Here is a 15,157-nt window from a genome sequence, read left to right as displayed (position 1 = left end):
GAACCTGGATCTCCCAAGTCCCAGTCCAACACTCTAACCACTGCACCACACTGGCTAGACAAATAGTCGGAGCTGGTAGAAGGCCTGTGCCCGCTAACAAATACCCCTCCGTGAGGACAATTTCCCCCCAGCCTGCCTCACTTCCAGTTTCAGAGCCTGGCTGGGAACCGCTAAGGGCAGTCAAAGCGTAAAGGTTGCAACACACCTGCTGTCTTTGCCCCTGAGATGCAGGGAGAGGAAGTCTTGTGGGGTGTCTTTCACTGCTATGCTTGATGGGAAAGGCCCTTCTAGCTGCTTTAGATGGCCCTCTTACCCACTTGAGCGGTAATAGCGCTGCCAGTGTCTTCTTTCCGGTGCTACCTGAAACCTTTGAGATTCTTTTCAAGAATCTTTGTGACTTTCATAGACTCATAGGGCTGGAAGGGGCCTGCACGACCATCGAGTCCAACCCCCTGCTCAATGCAGGAAGCCTGATTCCCAGGCGGTCGCCCATCCAAGAACTAACCAGGGCTGACCCTGCTCAGCTTCCGAGATCAGATGAGATCAGGTACATCCAGCCCTTTGCTTGCAGCTGAGGGAAGGGCCATAGCTCAGTGGGAGAGCACCTGTGTTGCATGCAGAAGGTCCCAGGTTCAATTCCTGCCTTCTCCAGGTAGGGCTGGAGACATTCCTGCCTGAAACCTTGGGGAGCTGTTGCTGCCAGTCAGTATTGACAGCGTTGAGCTACATGGACCAGTGGTCTGATTCAGTATTTGTTTTTCTCAGAATAAGGCAGCTCCCCATGTCCTCGATGCTGGGTCCTGCCCCCGCATAGCTAAAACTGGGAAAGAGAGGCCCAGTTTGCATGACATGACAGCCCGCCATAGTTTAATTTAGCTGTGGGGGCTCTGGTGTGGTGCAGGGTGCCCCTGCTTGCTGTGGTTTGTCATGTCATCTGAACCCAGTGTTGTGGGCTGAGTGGGTAGGCAACCTTCAAATAACCCTAAAACAAGTGGTGGGCTATTTGAGGGTTGTCTATCCCCTCAAAAACCCACAATGCCAGGTTCACACAACAAACTATGAGTGTGCTGCCATTTGCATATCAAAATGGCATCCAGCACACCCCACTATGACCCATGGGGAAATTAACCCCTGGGGGTTTAGTATTACATGCGGACTGCCCCAGAGAGAGAGAGAGAGAGAGAGAAGGCTGCTGAGTACAAGGGAGGGGGTCCTTCTCAGTAACGGCCCCACATCTCTGGAAACAACTTCCATTGGACGTTCATCAAGCCTCTTCTTTGCACATCTACAGGAAAGCTTTGAAGGCCCACCTGTTTTCATTCACCTTCCCTTAGGTCAGGGCTGTTGGCTTTTATTGCTAAGTTTAGCTTTAAATTATTTTAATTGGCAATCTCTGTTTTTATGGATGTTACTGAAAAACGTGTTTGTGGATGTATTATTGTATCCTCTTGGTGTGGTTTTTATCTTGTACACTACCTTGAGAGGTTTCCAGCTTTAAAGGTGGCCTAGGAATAATTTGAGGGAGAGAATGGGCTGCTGCTGCTGCTGCTGTTTTGATGGAGAATTGGGCCTATTGCTGCGCTGTCAGGCACTGCATCGAACCCTATCAGCCTGCAGATGAGGCAAAGCCACTCTAAGACAGGGAAGTCCTCCTTTCCCAAGCAGTGACCTCAAAGTTGAACTGCCTCTTGTTCCTGAGGGAGGGATGTCCCCAGTGGGAAACAAAACAATCCCTTTTTGCCACCTCTTGGGAGAGGTTAATTGAGTTTCCCTTTCCTTTTACATCTCTTCCCCTTCCTTATGGTCTTGTCTCCTTAGGCTTCATAAGAACGCAGGCAGGGTTTGTTCTTTTTAATTAAATCATTGTATAGAGCACCTAGTTCTTGAGGTGCTGTGTAAATAATAAATGTAATTATTTTACAATGGCGGTTGGGGAAAAGCCAGCAACGCTGCAAGGACTTCTGTTAGCACAAGAGGTTAGCAAGGTTCTATAATCCTCCAGCTCGATGAGGCTTCAAGTGCATGTAAGGGGCTTGTCATTGTAAAAGCCATACACCAAGGGCGTTGAACCGTTTTCAGCCTAAGGCCTGAATTCCATTTTGGAGAAGCTCTCAGGGGCTGTGTTCCAGTAGCAGGTGGGCCAAAGGCAAGGTCAAAAAGGGCAAGGACAATAATACCAGCATATTTTAGCTTAAGGGCGCGATCCTATGAGGTGGCAGGGGAGGGGGAAGGGAGTGCGGTTTCTGGGAACCAAGCTCAGAGCCCTGACTCCGAACACGGTTCCCAGAAACTGAAAAAATTATATGGCTGTCTAGACACTGTCTAGCAGCCAAAGGATTGCTCTCTCCAAATGCTTTTGACAAAATCTCTCAACAAACACTCCAAGCTTAACAGTCATGGGATAAGAAGAGAGGTCCTTTTATGGGCTGGTAACTGATTGAAGAACAAAAAGCAGAGAGTAGAAATGGTCAATTCTCGCAGTGGAGGGGCGTAACAGTGGGATCCCCCAAGTATCTGTATCAGGACCAGTGCTTTTCAATGTAGAGTTATATCATTAAAATTAATATACTGCCCTATTTGCTAAAATGCCGTCAAGGTGGTACACAACAATTTTAAACAATAAAATTTAAAACAATGGGCCAGTTTGCACATCACTGCCAAATCTTGGCCCAATCGGAGGTTGTAAGAGTGACATGTGAGCCAGGGCCAATCGGTTGTTTAGGGGCTAAACAGCCCAGTGTTAAACCAACAAACCATGGTAGGGCTTTTTAGACAATTTGTGTTTTGCTAATGTGTAAGGGAGGAAGCAGACTGTTGGAGGCAGATTCCATGCCCAACCTATGCACAGTCACAAGACATATATGCACATATACAAACAACGTCTGTACAAACTGAACTTATGGGGAAGACCCATAACTTAGTAGCTGAGCACGTACTCTGCAGGCAGAAGGCCCGAGAAGAGTGGTGTGGTCTCTCAGCCCAAGGGACAAATTCAATTTCAGAGAAGCTCTCAGGGGTTGCGTTGGGTCAAAGGCAAAAGGGGCAGGGCCCAAGCATGAAAAACACCAGGATATTTTAAAACTCTTAATGCAAGTAACTTTTAAAATGGGGAGGGAAATGAGCATAAGCTAGGAAACCGCCAAACAATTGGCAGTCAGGGGAAAGGGGGTGGGCCAGGGAAGGAGGTGTGGCCAGCTGCGGATCCCCAGAGGGCTGGACTGAAGCCCCAGGCAGACAGGATTTGGCCTGCATGAGGTTAAACACCCTTGCCCTAGAATCTGTGTTGGGCAGGGGCAGGGTCTCCTGCTGTGGTACTGCTGCTCCTTCTCCCCCTGATACATGCATTAACTTAACCCAACACTGATGATCTGAAAAGGACCTATAAGCGCAGGGTTGCAACCCAGCATCTTACATGTTGGGTGGGAATTTTCTGTCTGGACATGCCCTCTTTACAGGAACAGTGGGACATTTTTCTTGGTGGCCTAGGCTGAAGTCTTCCTTTGCATTCCAAGTTCTGCTCCAGCAGGTTGTGCTGTCCTCTGCTTCATGACTTCTTTAGGATATTCCCAGTCCCTTCTCTCCGAGCTTCTCCACATTAGATCCTTCACCGAAAATGTATTAGAATAGCAGTGGCCAAGTTACCAGGCATGCTGTAAAGCTCTTTGGGTCCTGGCCATAATGAGTGACTCCATAGAATAAATAGTGTATTTGTTAAAACAGGATAGTTTTCTGTTAACTCTGGTTTTAAGCCTGGTAGTGGACTATAGTATAAGCCTATCTGGATCTGTTATAAGCATCAAGAAAACAAACCATAAAAATGTCTGTCTTTCTAAGGGAGGCAAAACAGCTGCAGTTAATGTAAAGGATGAGTTAGGAAGCAAATATAAAGAAGAATGAAAGGTGAGAGAAAATTTGACCAATTTATGCCAATCTGCGAGCAAGATCAATGTCATAAAACAAAGCAAAAATAAAAAATAAAAAGAGATGCTATGAGGCATCATATAAAAGTAGCATTGTCTGTTTGTCGATAAAACACACACACACACACACACACACGCTTTGTTTCTCTGTTCTGAATGTGGACCCAGTGATAACAGTGTGGCCTCTTGTTTAAAACATGAGAAGTGACGCTCAGAGGACACAATGAAAGACTATCAGTCTTTAGCTGTCCTTAAATATTCTGGACCTGGAACAAAATGTCCTAATACATCTCAAAACAAACCAGCCTAGTTTCAGTAAACACTAACTGGTTGTAACAGGTGGGATTTCTCTTCAGTTAAATGAATACCCACTTATTAAAATGTAAGAACGCAGCGTTTGCTGATCTGCAGGGATTAGCAATCAAATGAGCAATATTTGTGATAGGATATGTACAATTTGATCCTTGGGACCCTCCATATAGGAAGAGAAGGGAAGTGAGAAATGTTGGTTCCTTCCCACCCCCGTTCACCAGGTGAAATAAGTTAAAGTTGCACACCTTCTCCCCACCCACAAATATACAGAGCTATCAATGTGAACCAGGTTTATGCACATACACTCCTATATGAATAGGCCCCGGTTGTATGATCCGTCCACTCCACCTGCATAGTAAATATATCAACTAAATGAGGCAGGGCTGTCCCAAGTCCTTTAGCTGCCTGAGGCATTGCAGCAAATGCCCCCCCTCCCCGCCAAGTTACGGTGTTCAGTACCCAAAGCCAACCAAACTGTTTTGATGCAGCGAATCCTATAAGTGCCTGTCATCCTTGAAGTAGAAATACAATAATAACAAAGTAAATAAGTAATAATTTGCTGTCCTTTTATGACACCCCAAATCTGCTGCCTGAGGCAGCTGCCTCACTCTGCCTAATGGTAGGGCGAGCCCTGAAATGAGGCATATGCACACAAGCATTATGTGCCTAAACCCTAATTCATCCTGAAGGCTCAACTTGTGGTATTCCTCAAGGCTTGTTCCCAGCGCTCTGTCGTGTGCAAGATGTACACATATGAAGTGGACCTAACATACACATTGCCTTCACTCTATATATACTCTTATTTCATTCCATCAGGCTGCACACAGGGAGAGAAGGGAAGCAGAGTCACCATCAGCTCTTCTGAGAACCCAGTACCATCACACTGTTCCCAGAGTCAACTGTCACACGGCAGGAGCCATTCTATCAGGATGCTCAGAGAGGGAGAAGGGAAGCAGGGCCATTCCACTGGTGCTGCTGAGAGACCAGGGACTTTTCGCTCCTCGTCTCCTTCTCCTTGAACTGTTTCTCTTCCAGCTAGTTGTTGTAAGAACTCAGTAACTAAGAACGAGTCCCCGAGTTTGCTTTTTCCTCCACCCTCCCAACCCCTTTTCCCTTTATCTCATGACTTTTAGACTACAAGTCTGATGGCGGGATTTGTCTTATTACTGAGCTTTGTAAGACACTCTGGAAACTTTTTTCACCTGAAGAGCAGGGTAAAAATGCTTGCGATAAACAGTAAATAAATATTTTAGGTATATTTTCCAAGAAAGTTAGCCCTATTCTAGATTTCAGTGGAACTTGCAAGAAAATTTGCTTGAGGCCATAGAGATGTGAATCTACAAGTCCCTTATCCTTTGATGAAAGTAACAGGGGTACATTATACTTGTTCCATCAGATTTGCTGTGGAACATCAATATTTTTTTAAAGCGTGGTTTATGGTTAATTCAATAAATAATGTGCCACCAGAAAACATAATTCAGAGGAGACTCCGCAATTCTTCCTGGGGAGCATAATACCCTTGGTGCTGTTTTCTTCAAACAAATCTCAGGTACAATTCATTAAAAAAAAGCAGCAACACAGCCTTGGTATCTTCCTGTAAGCCTTTTCTGAATGTTGGTGGAGACAGGAGGGAGTAGCATACAAACAGTCACTTGCAATCTGTTATGAGCAGTTGAATGCCTAATAAGTCTTCAGTTAATTCAATTTGGGGGGAGGGAATACATTCAGCAAGGACTTGCATATTTTTATTTAGTAACATAAATGAGATTTGACAAAAAATATTAGCCCCATATTTAGTGCGAGATGGCATTTATTTAAACAATATTAATAATGAGGCTGAAAGTGGCGCTGCTGGCTGCTGGGAGCTGAAAGTATGAAGGCTGAAAGGAGATGGACCATTTTTATTCTGGCCTGAGGCAGGCCACCATCTGTAACTGCCTAGCAGCCTATGGGGAATTAAGATGTCTCACAAGGAATTGAAAAAGCTTAAACAAAGAATGGTGAAATTCTGACAAGAAGTAAATCCTGCAACATTTGTCATATCAAATCAAGTACGTTGAGTATCACAAGAGAGTGACAACACTACGCTGTATAGTCACAAGAGGCATTATGGTGATCTTGAGATGGAAAACAAAATCAGTGAGGCCTCTAAATGAAGAAGTGTTGTAATAACGGCTGACTTCAATCACTCCCATATTGACTGGATAAATGGATGTTCCATTCACAACAAAGAAGTTACATTTGTCAATACTCTAAACAACTGTACCCTAGAATAGTTGGTCATGGAACCGACCAGAGGGGAGGCAATTTAATCCTAAGTGGTGCCACCCAGGACCTAGTATGAGATGTGAGTTAGAAACAGTGACCACAGTGCTATCAGATTTAATATATATTTAAGTGGAAAACTGCCAAGAAAGACCAGTACAGTTACATTTGACTTCTAAACAGGATACTTCTGTAAAATGAGGGAACTGGTAAAAAGGATGTTGAAAGGGGCCATCAAGAAGGTGATTTCCCTTCAAAATACTTGGAGGTTACTCCAAACCACAATAATAGAAGCTCAGCTAGATTGTATATCCCACGATAGAAAGGTAGCACCAAGTCCAAGAGGTCACCAGCATGGTTAATGAGCAGTGTCAAGGAAGTTATTAGAGAGAAGAAAGCTTCCTTCAGAAAATGGAAGGCTTGCCCAAATGAGGAGAAAACAGGGAGCACAAACTTGCACAAAAGAGATGCAAGCAGTCAATAAGAAATGCAAAAAAGCATTTTGAGGAGCATACCCCTAACAACATCTAGGCCAACAATAAAGAATTCTTTAAATATATTAGCAGCAGGAAACCAAGAAGGGAGGCAGTTGGACTGTTGGATGACAATGGAGTACTAAAGGAGGATAAGGATATTGCAGAGAAGCTGAATGAATTCTTTCATCTGTCTTCACTGCAAAAGATGTAGGCAGATACAGTCAGGACCAGAATTATTGGAACAAGGATAACTGTTTTGGCAGTTGGCCTCTGCACACTACCACATTAAGGTTGAAAGGAAACATACCCAGATGGGAGCGAAGTCAGGACTGTCAGCTGCAATTCAAGGGGTTTGACAAAAGTGGGGCACTAACCATTCAGGAAGTACAGCCAGTGGCATACACACACACATCCATCGTTGGTGGCTCATAAGTAATGGAACAAACCAACATCATTTCAAACTTAAGGATCGCCTTTAATACCTGGATGAAAATCCTTTGCAGTCAATGACTGCCTGAAGTCTGGAACCCATGGACATGACCAAATGCTGAGTTCCCTCCCTCGAGATGCTTTGCCAGGCCTTCACTGCAGCTGCCTTCAGCTGCTGCTTGTTTGTGGGTCTTTCTGCCTTCAGTCTTGTCTTCAGTAAGTGAAAAGCATGCTCTGTTGGGCTGAGATCAGGTGACTGACTTGGCCATTGAAGAATGCCCCACTTCTTTGCCTTGAGAAACTCTGGGGTAGCTTTTGCTGTATGTTTTGGGTCATTATCCATCTGCAATATGAAGCGGCGTCCTATCAGTTTGGCAGCATCCAGCTGAATCTGAGCAGAAAGTATAGCCCTATACACTTCAGAATTCGTCCTGCTGCTTTTATCAGCAGTCAAGTCATCAATAAACACTAGTGACCTGGTTCCATTGGCAGCCATACATGCCCATGCCATAACACTGCCTCCACCATGTTTGACCCAGAACCACCTCCAGGCCTTTTATCTGCTTGATTGGTCATGGGGTACCCAGGAAACAGGCCACACCTGGCCATGCAGCTGCTTGTCAGCCATTCATTCCATTACTTATGAGCCACCAACGATGGGGGTCTGTGTATGCCACTGGCTGAACTTCCTGAATGGTTGGTGCCCCACTTTTGTCAACCCCCTTGAATTACAGCTGAAAGTCCTTACTTCGCTCCCATCTGGGTGTGTTTCCTTTCAACTTCAATGTGGTGGTATACAGAGGCCAACTGCCAAAACAGTTATCCTTGTTCCAATATTTCTGGCTCTGACTGTATGTCCAGTGTCTGAACTGATGTTTTCAGGAAGGGAGTCTGAGGAACTGAAGCAAACAGTGGTTACAAAAGAGGAAGTTCTCAACCTTATTGACAAACTGGAAGTTAAGAAGTCACCAGGCCCAGACGGTATCCATCCCAGAGTTCTTAAAGAACTCAAATGTGAAATTGCAGAACTTCTAACAAAAATATGTATCATGTCCCTAAGATCAACCACCATACCCGAGGACTGGAGAATGGCCAATGTAATGCCAATTTTTAAAAAAGGATCCAGGGGGAATTTGGGAAATTACAGGCCACATAGCTTAACATCTGTTGCATGTAAATTGGTTGAAAGCATTATTAAAGATAAAATTAGTAGGCATATAGGACAAACCCTGCTGAAAAAGAATCAACTTGGCTTTCACAAGGGTAAGTCCTGTCTCACTAACCTTTTAGAATTCTTTGAGCGTGCCAATAAACATGTGGACAGGGGTGATCCGGTAGACATTGTTTACTTGGACTTCCAAAAGGCCTTTGATAAAATCCCTCACTAAAGACTCCTGAGCAAACTTAGCTCCTCTTATGGATCAGTAACTGGTTAAAGAATAGAAAGCAGAGGATAGGAATAAATGGTAAATCCTCCCAATGGAGAGATGGAAACAGTGGGGTCCCACAGGGATCTGCATTGGGACCAACGCTTTTCAACTTGTTCGTTAATCATCTGGACTTAGGAGTGAGCACCGAGGTGGCCAATTTTGTTGATGGCAACAAATTGTTTAGGGTGGTTAAAACAAAAAGGGACTGCGAAGAGCTCCAAAAGGATCTCTCCAAACTGGGAGAATGGGCATCTAAGTGGCAAATGTCGTTCAGTGTAAGCAAGTGTAAAGTGCTGCATGTTGGGGCAAAAGATCCCAACTTCGAGTATAAGCTGATGGGATCTGAGCTAGTGGTGACTGACCAAGAAAGAGATCTTGGGCTTGTGGTGGACAGCCTGATGAAAATGTCAACCTGGTGTGTGGCTGCTGTGAAAGAGGCAAACTCCAAGTTAGGCATAATTAGGAAAGGAATTGGAAATAAAACTGCCAATATCATGCTCCCCTTGTTCACATCCATGGTGCACCTACACCCGAAATAATGTGTGCAGTTTTGGTCACCGCACCTACAAAACATATATTGTATAGTTGGAGAAAGTGCAGAAAAGGGCAACTAAAATGACAAAGGGCCTAGAGCAACTTCCCCATTAGGAAAGGTTACATCTGGGACTGTTTAGCTTAGAAAATAGGTAAGGGGAGACATATTAGAGGTGTACAAAACTATGCATGGTGTGGAGAAAGTGGATAGTGAGACATTTTTCTCTCTCTGTCATAATACTAGAACCCAGGGTCATTCCATGAAGGTGGAAGCTTCAGGACACATAAAAGGACGTACTTCTTCATACGGTGCATAGTTAAACTATGGAATTCACTACCAGAGGATGTAGTGATGGTTACCAATTTGGACATCTCTAAAAGGGGACTGGACAAATTCCTGGAGGAGAAGGTTATAAATGGCTACTAGTCCTGATGGCTCTATGCTACCTCCAGTATCAGAGGCAGTTGCTATGTACGCCAGTTGCTGGGGAACATGGGTGGGAGGCTGCTGTTGTACTCATGTCCTGTTTGTGGGTTTCCCGTGGGCATCCAGTTGGCCACTGAGTGAACAGAATGCTGGACTAAATGGACCCTTGGTCTGATCCAGCATGGCTCTCCTTATGTTCTTACATTCTATTCTAAATAAAATTAGTACTGTAATTCTAATTAATATTCCAGGCGTATAAGTACTTTTAGGTACACAAGAGAAATGGGATGCCGGAAACTAGTAAGAAAATAAGTTACCTGTTAAATAAGTACTGGAATAATTCAGAACTATGGACAAATTGAAGTGTAGATAAAGACCTGCAATTCACCCCCCCCCCCCATCAAACAGAAAGCATAAGTGCAAAGTGGAGAGATTTAAGAGGGACATTTTTGTCCTTCTCTCAATGAAAGAACACAGGAACCCCTTTCATGTGTTATACATGTGAAGTGCTCCTCATACGTAATGTATAATACATGAAGGGTGCTCCTATGTGCAAATATTAAGAGAAAAAGACAAAAATGTCCCCCTATTAAATTTCTCCACTTTGCACTTCCACTCTCACTTGCAAAATGAGTAAATAACTATGCCCATTCACCACTTTGGAGAGATCCTTTCAGAACTCTTCACAGTGTGCTTCAGATATCACCATGCTGAATAATTTGACATGCTTTACATACCTGGCTACCTCACCGTTCATCCTGGCTCCTGATCATTTATAAATAGCACTAGTCCCAATCCAAATGTTTGAGAAATTCCATTCTTTGCTTCCCTCCACTTGGAACGGTGTTTATATCTACCCAATGCTTCCTGTTTATTGTTTTTTGTTTAAACCAGTTACCAGTTCATAACAGTTCTGTCATCTCATAGATGCTAAACTTCCTTACTTGTCTTTCATGAGAGATTTGGTCAAAAGATCTTTGAAAGTCCAGGTATATAACATCTATGGAAAGGGTGGACAACCTTTTTTTTGCCTACAAGGATCGTGTGTAGTAATGGATGGTGGCTTGGGGGCTGCACACACCCATACGCACACAGGCAGACGCGCACAAACAGGCAAATACAGACACGATGCCCCCAGTAAAACACGCACTCGTCCAAGTGCACACACACATGCACACTCTCATCCATCCACAGTGATCTTGTCTGCACTGGTGAAAGCCTCCCCCCCCCCACTCAGTGATCCTGGTGAAGATCCTGGTTTCCCTGCTGCTAACTAGCTGAGTCAGGAATGCTGGGGGGTGGGGGGTAAGGTGAAAGGCTCCCCTCCTACCCCAGTAATCCTAATGAAGAGTTCTGTTCGGTGCTGCTATTACCAATGCCAGAACTGCAGTTTTCCCCCCACTGCCCAGGTTGATGGCTGAACAGCTGGAGGGTGGGGAAAAGTGGGCAGGGCTCCGTGCGCCACAGGTGGAACACCTGTGGTCCATGGGATTGCCATCATCTGCATGTTTGTTGACATTTTCAAAGCATTCTAAAAGGTTGGCGATGCAAGACTTGATTGATTTGCAACATTGCTATACCACTCATCAACAACACGTTCTCTGGGCAGTTCACAAGTAAAAGTTAAAACCATGAAATACAAAGGAAAACCTAGACATAAAACCTAAAACAGTTAAAAAGAGCATCAGAATAAAAACAGCCACAGAAAAGAATAGTGCAAAGAATGTCGAAACCACTAAAACTACAAAGACTGCTGAGTTAGAATTCATCAACAGGTTTAATTCTATCACCAGAACCTAGAATCAGAATAAGGGATTTTTTAAAAAATCACACTACATGTGTTAATTGGCTTGCCTAGTGCCAGGATATTTGTTATCAGCAACAGCTGCAGTGTAAACAATCACTGTTAATAATGTGATTGTCACCATCAGTACTTTCTGCATTGAATTTCCTTCTGACATCACTGTTCACAAATCCGCCCCTGCCCCGCCCTGCAAAGAAAACATACTGTAGAAACACCTGAAACTCTGCATGGTGCAAATTGCCCTCCCACCCCACAGCTGTTGTTCACTTTGGAGGGGAAAACATACAGGCTCCCTACTGTGCTCCTTGCATGTTTTCCCCTCCCCGTTACATGTCCTTTCCTTCCCCCGTTACAGGCACTTTCCTGAGCAGCAAGAAGTTCCAGGGATAGGTCTCACTGGGGCTTGGCTTCCTTTGGAGAAGACAGCGAGCACGGGGGATTGAAAGCATTTTGTCATATTTTGTTTATTTACAAATGTACGAGTAGAACATAGGTGTGCAACTTGATCCACTACTTCACATTAGATCCAAAGACACCCTGCTCCCCTTGATGCTTTCAGCTAATTCTCTGCCTTTCCCCGCTTCTGTATCTGTCTTTGTCCCAAGCTGTCTGTCCCTGCTCCCCCCCACACACACACTCTTTTCATCTGTCCTCTCCCCTTCGCTTCCAGTGGTGCATGTCAACTTTCCTAGCCATGATGGCTCTCCCATTCAGAAAGTCCAAAGAGGCAATCTCCAATTGTTTCTTAGAGCTTTTCTACACAAGGCATTTACTGCATGCTTGTGATTCCTTGCTCATGGTTGTTTATGGGTTCTTTAGATGATGTCGTGATCCTCCAGTTTTGCTTCTGTTTTTAAGAGCATTTCCCCCATTTTTTTTAGAGTGGGGAAAATGGAGTGTTATTACTGAAAGCAAAAGAAATTTTCCTACTTGTGTAATTGCGATATTCTGCTACGGCACAGCACCACCTAGCGCTTATGTAGCGGAAAAAGAGGAAAGGAAACACTGTGTAGTGCTCAGATCTTAATTCTGCAACAAAAAGTAGATACAGCAATTAACCACCTTGTGTAGAAAAGCTCTTAGCCATCACCTCCCTTTGAGGAAACATCTGCCAGTCATTCTGGGCTATAAGATACAATTTCCTTAACAAAGGAAGGTTGCCCAGTCACTCCATGGCGTAGCACATTAGCAGGGTGATTTGGACTGTGCCCCTAGCATGCAAGAAGGGTTAAAAAAAACCCTCCCCCGACACCATGGCTACTATCCAAATCCGCCCCTCCCCCACGGCTACTCTTTGAACAAGAAAAAGAATCCAGAGCACTAACCACAGAGCTTCCACTTCTCATCTCATTTGGCCCTAAAAGAAACAGATAAATACAATAAGCTGGTGGCCAAAAGCCAAAACACTCAACCCAAATAAAAGCAGATAAGGCAGCAAAATTCATTCAAAGGCCAAGAGAACAGGACTGACTTTGCCTGGCACCTGATAGTAAAGAAGGCACTGTGTAAACATGTCTAGGGAGGGAGTACCATAATTTGGGTGCCACCACTGAAAAGGCACACTCTAGTCACCACTCACCTGACCTCCAAACTCAATTCTACAAGCTAACATGACACTTCTGTCTACAAATCAGGGCAGGTCCTACCATTAGGCAGAGCAAGATGAGTGTCTCAGGCGGCAAATGCAGGGGGGGGCAGTGGTGGTAAGCTGTTGTGAGGACATCACTTTCTCTGCCACGTAGCTTGTCTTGCTTCCCTTAAGCTAGCCTGCTGCCCTCAGCGCAGTGGAGAATGCTGCTCTGTTCCCAATGCTGGATCCAGGTTTTGGGACCCTTGGGCAAAACACCCTTAAAGGGCCCCCTCCCTCAGTGAGTGTATCTTCTCACTGCCATTGTCACCAGCTGCTATTACTCCTCTGCCTCTTTCTCATCATTGCCACCAGTTACTTGCTCAATAGGTAGAGAGCCAATGAGCAAGTAGGCAGTGATATCAACTGCTCCTCCTCGCCACCACTGTTAGCTGGGCCAGAGCAAGAGGCAGGTGAACAATCAGGTTGCAATGGTGAAGAGAAAGAGCAACTCCAGCAGCTCTTGCCAGTGGGCCCCTGCTGGAGAGTGGGCCCTTGGCGGGTGCTCAACTATGCCTACCCTTGATGCCAGTCCTGCCTGTTCCCAGTGTTTAAGTAAGATTCAGCTGCTAGTCTAGTTAGCTTCTGTACATGGAAGTTCAGCGGCAGGGATAGGATGCCATCTGTCCTTTGCCTCAGGCAGCAAAATATATTGGGTCAGCCCTGCTATAACTCTACTACTGTCTGACTCAACAACGTAAGTTGGACAGCCCACAGCAGCCATATAGCAGTGCCCTATTAGTAACTGATCCCAATCCAGTTAATTACCAGTATACTTGTGCATAAAACAATTATGTGCAAATATTTAATTGCTAAAGCCAGCTTACCATAAATGGCAAGTTCTGCCAGTTTCCTCAGAAGAATTTAATGGGGATGCCATAGAATGAAACAGCAAGCTTTTATAGCATGGCAGAGGCTTTATTTACATTGCCATTTAGCTAAACTGTCCTCAAAGTTAAATGATAAGCTGTCAGCCTATCAGACTGAGCTATCCTGTTTCCTACCCTACCGTGTTTTGCACAGCATGCATAACCACTGACTTCTGCAGTAAGGCCAGACAACCCCTTGCAGGTGCTTCCTAAGAAGTGCATATCAATCACTCTTCTTCCTGCTCACAATGACTCACCTCTAAAGTTCCTTTGTCTCATTTGAAATGCAATCAAAATGTGTTTGGCTTGGAGTGGAACCCACTTTACCCACAAGGCCCCTGGAGTCGACTTTCTACTCTAAACTGAGGGTGCGGGTTTTCTTTGATGGAGGACCGCATGCTTTCACACACAAACAGGGTTGTTTTGCTATCTAAATAGCAATAATTCTTACCTGCATAAAATGGATTAATACACTCTCTGGACTATTGCAATCCATGTATATTGTCCTGTTCTGTTGCTTTCAACATCTAAATAAGGAGAGTGTAGTAGTTAGCATGGGAATTAATCTGTGGGCCTGATTTTATGTTTCCTAAGAAGCATGCTTTGCTCTTAACTTAGCACTGGGGGATTCAAAAGCCCACATGCGCTTCAGCACAATTGGCTCATTCCCTTTTTAATTATTAAGGGCAGTGCTGGCTCCAGGTTCCGGAGGGCCCTCAGGCAAGACACCCTCCATGGGCCTCCTCCCTCAGTGAGCCTCCCTTCTCACCGTCCTTGTCACCAGCTGCTCCTGCTCATCCTCTTTCTCATCGTTGCACCCACTTGCTTGCTTGCCAGGCAGAGGGCAAGTAGGTAGTGGCATCTCCTCTGCCTCCTTTTCTCGGTCACCGTCGCTTGAGCCGTTCAGGCTATGTCCTGGGACGCCCCCTCTCACAAAGCCTGGCTCAGAGGAAGGACCCCCTTGGAGCCAGGCATTTGGACCATGCTGGCTGCTTTTTATGGCCGATGTGGCTCTTCGGACAGCGGCAGCAATGGGAGGGTAAGGGGGGATGTGGCAGGGTGGG

At 45.0% G+C, this 15,157-nt stretch overlaps 1 long non-coding RNA gene across 3 annotated transcripts in view; it reads right to left on the bottom strand.

The window, feature by feature from the left end:
* LOC146360103 (uncharacterized) overlaps positions 1-15,157 on the bottom strand; it is a 109,256-nt gene that overhangs the window by 76,894 nt on the left and 17,205 nt on the right. For all 3 annotated transcript variants that reach the window (XR_014786932.1, XR_014786933.1, XR_014786934.1), the window contains exons 3-4: positions 14,545-14,620; positions 12,923-12,954 (exon numbers count right to left, since the gene is read on the bottom strand). This is a non-coding gene — a long non-coding RNA (uncharacterized LOC146360103). The remainder of the gene's footprint in view (positions 1-12,922; positions 12,955-14,544; positions 14,621-15,157) is intronic.

This window comes from Heloderma suspectum, chromosome 1, assembly GCF_057233095.1.
Source record: "Heloderma suspectum isolate Gila_16-S chromosome 1, 16-S_ref, whole genome shotgun sequence".
NCBI classification, from domain to species: domain Eukaryota; kingdom Metazoa; phylum Chordata; class Lepidosauria; order Squamata; family Helodermatidae; genus Heloderma; species Heloderma suspectum.
Note: the sequence above shows the minus strand (reverse complement) of the source record. Positions and strands in the feature narration are given on the sequence as shown.